This window comes from Mus musculus, chromosome 5 (genome assembly GCF_000001635.26).
Source record: "Mus musculus strain C57BL/6J chromosome 5, GRCm38.p6 C57BL/6J".
Classification (NCBI taxonomy): Eukaryota; Metazoa; Chordata; class Mammalia; order Rodentia; family Muridae; genus Mus; species Mus musculus.
The window spans coordinates 90,131,550-90,141,354 of record NC_000071.6 but is presented as its reverse complement, the minus strand read 5'-3'; the positions used below and the strand labels follow the sequence as shown (position 1 = coordinate 90,141,354).

The window sequence follows — 9,805 nt, the reverse complement described above, 5'->3', positions numbered from 1 at the left end:
ACTTCTGATATTTTGAGGATCGTCTCTCAAACTGCTTACATTAAGAATGACTGCTAGGCTTGATGACACAGACCCACACTCCCAGCCTGGGAGGCAGACAGGAGGATCTCTGCAAGTTTGCAGCCAGCATGCTCTTCAGAGAGTGTCAGGCTAGTCAGGGCCACACACTGAGACCCTGTAATTAAAACAAATAAAAATAAAGGAATCCTTGTTGGTGCTCTCTTCTGAGCAAGATATGACCATTGTGTTCAGGAACAACTCATTGTGACCACATAAGACCTACATAAGATGGAGCCATCAGCATCCCATCTCTAATGGGTTTCCCGAGGCTCCAGTCTTCCCCGAGGTGAAAGTTACAAGTTGTTGTGGGTATAGGAGTCATTTTATTCAACAGTACAAAACCCAAAAGCTTTTAATGTAAAGAGAAAATTTCTGTTTCAGCGTGCTTTTTGAGGATGCCAAAAGATGACGGGGCATCTGTGTCTCCATTCATGCATTAGAAGGAACAAACTTCACAGTGGTCACCCAAGGAGAGGTATGTGGGTTGAAGAATGGCTTGGGTGGATGGATGCCTATTTATTTTGATTATGAATGTTTTGTCTAAGAACCAGGCACCAGTGTACCCTGGTGACACAAGAGATAGGTTCTCTATCAATCTCCATGACTTAAGAAAGCTGACTCCAGAATGCTATGGGAGTACAGAGAAGACAGACACCATCAGACAGCTGATAGAGGTGTTCTGCATGCTCATCAAACAAGTGGTATTTGCTCTAAGGACTTTGGTGAGTAGCTGTACTGGCTAGTTTTGTGTCAACTTGAAACAGGCTGGAGTTATCACAGAGAAAGGAACTTCAGTTGGGGAAGTGCCTCCATGAGATCCAGCTGTGGGGCATTTTCTCAATTAGTGATCAAGGGGGAGAGGCTCCTTGTAGGTGGGACCATCTTTGGGCTGGTAGTCTTGGATTCTATAAGAAAGCAGGCTGAGCAAGCCAGGAGAGGCAAGCCAGTAAAGAGCATCCACCCCTCCATGGCCTCTGCATCAGCTCCTGTTTTCTGACCTGCTTGAGTTCCAGTCCTGACTTCCTTGGTGATGAATATCAGCATGGAAGTGTAAGCTGAATAAACCCTTTCCTCCCCAACTTGCTTCTTGGTCATGATGTTTGTGCAGGAATAGAAGCCCTGACTAAGACAGTAGCTGATTGCAGATGGGAAAACAGTTTACACAGTGATTTGCAGGAGTGTGGAGAATTTCCAGGAACTTTTGGAAGAGAGGGAATTGTGGGCTAAAGAAGAAGTAGGAGTTAGGGAAGAAAGAGAGGGCATATTAGTTTCATCGTTTGTTGCTGTAACAAAATACTCTAACTAAAGCAACTTAAGGGAAAAAGGGCTTATCTTGGCTTACAGTTCCAGAGGGTCCCGGTACATCCTGGAGAGAAAGGCATGTACACTGGAGCATGTGGCTGGCTATTGCACTGTCCTAGTAGTCCACAGTTAGAGTACAAAGAAGAAGTGGGACCAGGCTATTAAACCTGAACCCTATCTCCCCACTGACATACTTTCTGTCTCAAAGTTCATGTCCTAAAGGTTTCATAATCTTTCCAAACAGCAACACCTGCTGGGTTCAAGTGTAAGAGTGGATGGGGCCATTTCACATTCCAAGCCCAACAGTACTGACTGAAAAAAAAAATCTAGCCCCTTTAACAGGGGGTAGGAGAGAGGATGGGTTCTTCTTTTCTTCTTCTTCTTTCTTCTTTCCTCCTCCTCCTCATCTTCCTCCTCCTCATTCTTCTTCCTCTTCTTCCTCCTCCTCATTCTTCTTCTTCTTCTTCTTCTTCTTCTTCTTCTTCTTCTTCTTCTTCTTCTTCTTCTTCCTCTTCCTCTTCCTCTTCCTCCTCCTCCTCCTCCTCCTCCTCCTCCTCCTCCTCCTCCTCCTCCTCCTCCTCCTCCTTCTTCTTCTTCTTCTTCTTCTTCTTCTTCCCCTTCTCCCTTCTCCTTTCTTCTCCCTTCTCCTTCTTGTCTCCTTCTCTCCTTTTCTCTTTTTCTCCTTTTCTCCTCTTCCTCCTCTGCCTCCTCCTCTTCTTCCTCCTCTTCCTCCTCCTCCTCCATCTTGTCTTTTTGAGACAGGGTTTCTCTGTGTAGCCCTGACTGCCCTGGAACTCACTCTGTAGACCAGGCTGACACTGAACTCAGAACTCCACCCGCCTCTACCTCCCAAGTGCTGGGGTTAAAGGTGTGAGCCACTGCAGTACATCCATAGCACACAAAGTCATATTTTATAAGCCTTAAGCAAAACCTCTATCTTCTATCTCTTTTGCTTTGCTACTGTGTTTTGAACACACACACACACACACACACACACACACACACACACACACACACACCACACATTTTAGAAACCTTAGTCTTCAGAGCTCAATTACTGTACCAGAGGGTCAGACATTAACTTATTGAAGGTGACATTTGAGAATGCAGTTGGCCTAACAAATATGACTTTTTAAGAACTATTGGAAGTACATTTTAATAAAAGTACTTTTTTATTTTTTGCATTCAGATGGATTGGCATGTTGTTGTCTGAACTATGTGACATCAAGACTTTGCTTCCTGTGCCACAGGCCTCTGCCACTGTGTTATGGATGCCTCAGGGTTCTCTAGGCACATGGTAGACATATTCTCATCTACAGGAAGTCCTTGTGGCAGCATCAGGGATGGATTCTTATCAACTATTTAACCCCTTCCATACTGCTTCCACAGAGGGATATTTTTATGAATTTGAGGTTACTTGCCTTTTTTAGCCTAACCATCTTTTTTTTTTTTGTACTTTCTTTCCCCCCAATACGGAATCCTTGTGCGCTGAGGTAACAGTATGCAGTTTATGGTTATGCTGGTGGTTCTCCTCATGGCTTTCATATTTTCAGTTGTCACAGATCCACATTACCTAACTATCTTGACTCGTGATGGTTCTGATATGTGCTAACTAGAGATCCTACAACTTTGATCACAGATAGTATTCTGCTTGAAGGCCTCTGGGATGTCAAGCACGGGACCCCTGATGTAGGCCTAGTAATTCTCTTCAGCAGCAATGTCATCTAAACATCTACTCTGTACCTCTGGTATGGCTCCTTAAGTCATTCTAACAAACACCATCTGTGATGGTTTGTATATGCTCTGCCTAGGGAGTGGCACTATTAGAAGATCTGGCCCTGTTGGAGTAGGTGTGGCCCTGTTGGATGTGTGGCCCTGTTGGATGTGGCCCTGTTGGATGTGTGGCCCTGTGTGGCACTGTGGATGTGGGCTTTAAGACTCTCATCCTAGCTGCATGGAAGCCAGTCTTTCACTAGCAGCCTTCGGATGATGATGTAGAACTCTCAGCTCCTCCTGCCTGGATGCTGCCATACTCCTGCCTTGATGATAATGGATGTAAGCCAGCCTCAATTACATGTTGTCCTTATAAGAGTTGCCTTGGTCATGGTATCTGTTCACAGTAGTAAAACCTTAATTAAGACACTATCCTTAGATTAAGGTAAGTGAAATAAAGTTGCTTTTATACTTTGATAAATAATAGATAATTATTTACTCGAGCACAATGCCCGAGGGAGAGAAGGAAGGATGGTGTGGAATAGATAGTTGGAGATGAGACAGTGACCAGCATAGTCTATTTGTGTGACTGTATCAAAATCCCCACCAGCAGGTAATATATAAAGAACAGAATTTGATTGCCTCACAGATGAGGATGCTGGGAAATACAAGGCCAAAGTGTTGATCTGGCATGAAGACCTTCTTACATCCTCTCACCACATGGTAGACGATGAGAGAGCAAGAGGCTTTGCTCTTTCTAACAGTGCCAATCCATCAGTGAGTGTGGAGCCTGCATGGTTCATGACGTTACCAAACTCTCTCCTCCCAACACTACTACAATGGGAACTCAATCCCAATACTAGTTCCAGAAGGACATTCAAGTCATTTCAGTACTTGTTAAACACATGGCCAAAACATGCAACTTCCTTACACCCAGGTGTGATTCTGCTCAACTGCAATCCCTGCACCCAGGGGGCTGAGGTAGGAGGATGGTAGTTCAATGGCAACTCAGGTACTGTCTTAGGGCTTTACTGCTGTGAACACACACCATGACCAAGGTAACTGTCATAAAGACAACATTTAATTGGAGCTGGCTTACAGATTCAGAGGTTCTGTCCATTATCATCAAGTGGGAACATGACAGCATCCAGGCAGTCATGGTGCAGACAGGGCTGAGAGTTCTACATCTTCATCTGAAGGCTGCTAGTAGAATACTGACTTCCAGTCATCTAGGATGAGTCTTAAAGCCCATGCACACAGTGACACACCTACTACAACAAGGTTACACCTACTACAACAAGGCCACACCTACTACAACAAGGCCAGACCTCCAAATAGTGCCACTCCCTGAGCCAAACATATAAAACCATCACAGGTACAAAGTCATACCTTTTCTCAAATAAATCACAAATAAATAAGTAATAAAAGCCAGGAGTGGTAGTAGATACCCTTAATCTTAGCACTCAAGAGCTTGAGGCAAGAGAACCAGGCCAACCTGGGCAATATGATGCACTGTCTCAAAAAACCAAAACCTCCTCCCCCCAACTCAAAACAGCAGCAACAACAAAAACAGTAACAACAGTCAAAAGATCCAAATTCCCACCCCCAAAAGCACCCCTCTCAATTCCAGAACATTCAACGTCTAGTCTTTCAAGACTGCTAATCTTATTCTATCAGAACTCTAAAACAGTGCAGAAACAAAATCCTTCTGCTGCCTTGAAATCCGTGAACCTAGGGTTGTAAGAACAGAAAGTATTCTGAGCAGAGCTTGCTTCTGGTGTTGATGTTGGGACAAGCTCTTAAGCAGTTTGCTCCACGGTTTATTGACCTCCATCTCCCTTCTAGAACTGGGACAGTTCAATCTGTCTCGTAGATGGTAAGTCATCTATGAAACACCCTGAACACTTGAGCTTGCTGGTTGTAAGGATACCTGGTAGCGACTACTCTTTAAGCAGCAGAAGGGAAAAATTTGATGCATTCACTGAAGAACTTTATTTGCTACGGGAATTTGCTTTGGCTAATGCAACTTTTAAGACCTGTTAGTTCACTCCAAGGCCAGGGAACATTTATGTAAGGAATCTTCAGTAACATTCCTTCAGTTTGGCAAGCCCCGGGCTCCCTCATGCCAGTTTTTCCCTCTTTGGAGTATTCAATTCGAGTATGGCTTCATTTGACTTCCAAAATGTTTTCAATGTTAAAAATAATGCAGATAAGATCGAGTAAACTTAAGAGACGTTGATGTTGCTTTTCCTTCCTTCTCGGTGGTTTTGTTCTTGGTTGTTTTGAAACATGGAGCACAACCAAAACCTGCCCTTTGACTTTTCTTTTCACTAGACAAGTCAGCTTGCATTAAGGGTGCTTCTTAAATGGTGCTGACACGTATTTCCCAAAGTACACTCTGCAAGCCCATAGGTCGAAGCCCATAGACCCAAGCGCTGGCTCTTAGGCTGGTAATTGCATCATCCATGACAGTGTTCTGTGTTAAACAAGTGTTGGTGATCCTAGAACTTTAATGATTAGACGGGAACTCTCTTTTCTTCTATTCCAACTTGTAGAGACTTAACTCTTTAGAGCCCGGACTATGCTGATTCCAAGGCCCCGGGATATGGGTAAAGCCTGGGTCATTGAGGCTCTGAAGTATTGGTAAGGCCTAAGTGCTAGGTGGCCCTAGGGTATAGGAAAGGCTTAGATACTAGGAGGCCCTGGGATGTGGGTAAGGCAGATAACTGAGGGGTCCTTGAGCCTGAGTAATGAGTACTGGATGGTCCAGGGGTATGGTGGAGGCTAAGGTACTAGTAGGCCTTGGAGTGTGGGTAAGGCAGAGGTACTAGGAAGTTCTTTTGGTGTAAAGTAGCCTGAGACTTCCTTGGCTAAAACAGTGAACAAGGAAATTAATCCAGAGAAAAATCTGGAGTAATATCACCTTAATTCCAGGTGAGTAAACTCAGTCTTACTTTCCAATGTGTGTAGAGACACCAAGAAGGATAGTTTGTCTCTGCCCTGACATTCACAAGAGGAGATGGCAGGGAGCATGCTTCTTTATAATAGGCCACAACTTTTTTTTTTCTTTTTTTGCCTTTAACTACTGTTTATGCTGTCTCATGCGAGAGTATCCACTTGCCCAAGAGAGAAGATGCTCTATCAGAATGTTTGCCATGGGAACGTAGAAAAGAAGTATTGTGAAGAATACAGTGGATAAACAAGAGAGCCAAGACGGGTAGGGAAAAGACTTTGTTATACCTTCAGGATATGACTTTAAAACCACCACTTTCAGTTCATGAAGTAGTTTCTGTGGAGACACTAGCTAGTGACAAGACTAAGGGTAAGAAATAATGTCACACAGATGCTGGCGAGGATGTGGAGAAAAAGGAACACTCCTCCATTGCTGGTGGGATTGCAAGCTTGTACACCCACTCTGGGAGTCAGTCTGGTGGTTCCTCAGAAAATTGGACGTAGTACTACCAGAAGATCCAGCAATACCTCTCCTGGTCATATACCTAGAAGATGTTCCAACTGGTAATAAGGACACATGCTCCACTATGTTCATAGCAGCCTTATTTATAATAGCCAGAAGCTGGAAAGAACCCAGATGTCCCTCAACAGAGGAATGGATACAGAAAATGTGGTACATTTACACAATGGAATACTACTCAGCTATTAAAAACAACGAATTTATGAAATTCTTGGACAAATGGATGGATCTGGAGGATATCATTCTTAGTGAGGTAACCCAATCACAAAAAAAGTCACTAGATATGCACTCACTAATAAGTGGATATTAGCCCAGAAACAGAATACCCAAGATACAATTTGCAAAACACAAGAAAATCAAGAAGGAAGACCAACATGTGGATACTTCATTCCTCTTTAGAATAGGGAACAAAATACCCATGAAAGGAGTTACAAAGTTTGGAGCTAAGACGAAAGGATGGACCATCCAGAGACTACCCCACCCGGGGATTCATCCCATAATCAGCCACAAAACCCAGACACTATTGCATATTCCAGGAAGATTTTGCTGAAGGGACCCTGATATAGCTGTCTCATGTGAGACTATGCCGGGGCCTAGCAAACACAGAAGTGGATGCTCACAGTCAGCTATTGGATGGAACACAGGGCCTCCAATGGAGGAGCTAGAGAAAGTACCCAAGGAGCTGAAGGGGTCTGCAACCCTATAGGTGGAACAACAATATGAACTAACCAGTACCCTCTGAGCTTGTGTCTCTAGCTGCATATGTAGCAGAAGATGGCCTAGTCGGCCATCATTGGAAAGAGAGGCACCTAGGTCTTGCAAACTTTATATGCCCCAGAGTACAGGGGAACGCCAGGACCAAGAAGTGGGAGTGGGTGGGTACGGGAGCAGGGCTGGGGGAAGGTATAGGGAATTTTTGGGATAGCATTTGAAATGTAAATAAAGAAAATATCTAATAAAATTTAAAAAAAAAAGAAAGAATGTCACATATAGAGCCTGGAGCTGGGTGGAGACTACAAGTGAACAGATCTGAATACAGGTGTGCAGAGGGGGGAAGAAGCAGGCACAGGAGAAATGAGAGGTACATCCTAGGGGAACCCTGCTTAAGCTCAGCCTAGTTTTGAGTCTTCGTATTTGAAAAGCTCACAGGGCTGTAGACTAAACTCAGGAGAAAGTAATTCACCCAAGTATTTGTTGGTAAAATCCGTGAATGATAATGGATTAAAAAAAAAAACCCACCCTGTTTTGTACTTCATAAAAGAAAGATTAAAGCATCTACTGACCATAGCACACCATAAAGGCAGTATAATAGCTCTATGAGCTCACCCAGCTGTTCCACTCTTGGGTTTATGCACGAAGGGATTAAAGTCAGCATGTAACAGAGATACATGCACGTTCACATTCACTGCAGTAACTCACAGTAGTGACATTAGTCTATGTCCATCAGCTGGTGAATGGGTAAAAGAAGTATGGTATTGTACATAACAGAGTGTTATTATTATTTTCATTTTTATTAAACTTGTAGTTTTATTCAGGTTTGATTTTTAACAAATGTGTCAGGGAGAGACCCCACAGGAAAGGGTAAAGCCTGTGGGGGCAAGGCCTTCCCAGATGCCTGAGGAGGGATCGTGTCCCCTCCCCACTCTTCTTCTCACCACCCCTACAAGGGTTTGGGAAGAGACACAGGCAGGGAAGGAGGCTGGTCCCCACTCTACAGTGGTGCTTGCCTGTGAAGGACTATGGAGAACAGGGGACTAGATCAGGGATGAGTAGGAGAAAGAGCACAAGACCATTTGCCAGAATCCAGCTTTCTGATTCCAAACTGAATTAAAAAGAAAAAAAAGGAGAGGGGAACCTAAACCACAAGCAGTACCCAACTCCCTCTCCCCCATCAGGGCTGCGAGAGAAGAGGCAGGGAGTTTCACCAAGGCCATGGCTCCCTCATTCCTGGCCAAGGGAGCTAGGTGAAGGGCAGGGTCTCCCCGAGGGGGTGAGGAAAGCCAAAATAAAAACGTCAAATAAATTTGAATAGGAGTCTAGCCAAGGGCCCAGCCAGAGCAGAACCTGGCTGGGGGAGAGGCCTCTGTAGGCTCATAGATCACTGCTGCCACCACCGCCACCCTGGAAGCGGGTTATTTTGCCATGGCCTCCTCTGTCATGGCAGACAGCACTGTGATCAGGATCTCTTCTCCACAGTCATACTTCTGCTCAATCTCCTTGCCAAGGTCTCCTTCAGGCAGACGAAGGTCCTCTCGTACCTCCTCGCTGTTCTGGAGCAGGGATAGGTACCCATTCTGGATGCCAACCAGCTGGAAGTTATTCCTTTTGATGTTGGGGACATCCATATTATGAGTCGACGGGCAGATATCTTCATATTTCTTCCCAGTAAAAATGTCAGTGCCAACCAGATGGACCTTGGCATGGCCATGCTTGCCAGTCTTCGAAGTAGACATCTCGACGATCTTACATGGCCCGCCTTTGAGCACCACAAAACCATTCTTGCGTAATGCTGAGCACTGCATTGGGAAGGTGGCTGAGGGCCCTGCATCTCCTGTCTCGAAGTCCAAATCATCTGCCATTTTAAGAGGCTTCGATTCCAACTCGCGCAGCTCCCTTCTGCCCCCCTCCCCAACCCCCACATAGTTCCCAACAGAGTATTATTAAGTCATAAGTAATGAAACCTTGTTCCGGGAGTATGGATCCTATAGGAGGACAGTGAACAAAATTAACCAGACAAAAGCCAGGTATGGAAAAAAGAAAAAAAAAAAAAAAAAAGACCTAAAAGTAGAAGGGGAACTGAAAGGAGAGGGTAACCACGTGGTGTTTAGGATGAGGGTGGAGAGAGAGGAAGCAAGGGAAGCAAGGGAGGGTAAAGGAAAGGTCGATGATCAATATCCAACGCAAGAATGTAGTACTGCAAACCTTTTTATCTGTGACAGGTTTGATGGTGCACACGGTGAAAGTGAGATTCTGTCTTAGAAAGTACCCAAGGAGCTGAAGGGGTTTGCAGCCCTATAGGAGGAAGAACAATATAAAGCAACCAGTACCCCAGAGCTCCCAGGGACTAAACCACCAACCAAAGAGCACACATGGAGGGACCCATGGCTCCAGCTGCATATGTAGCAGAGGATGGCCTTGTCAGACATTAATGGGAGGAGAGGCCCTTGGTCCTGTGAAGGCTTGATGCCCCAGTGTAGGGGAATGCCAGGGCCAGGAATGGGAGTGGGTGAGTTGGGGAGCAGGGGGAGGGGGGAGAGG

At 44.9% G+C, this 9,805-nt stretch overlaps 1 pseudogene; it reads right to left on the bottom strand.

Annotated features, from left to right (window-relative positions):
- Nucleotides 8,051-9,182, bottom strand: Eif5al3-ps (eukaryotic translation initiation factor 5A-like 3, pseudogene; annotated as a pseudogene).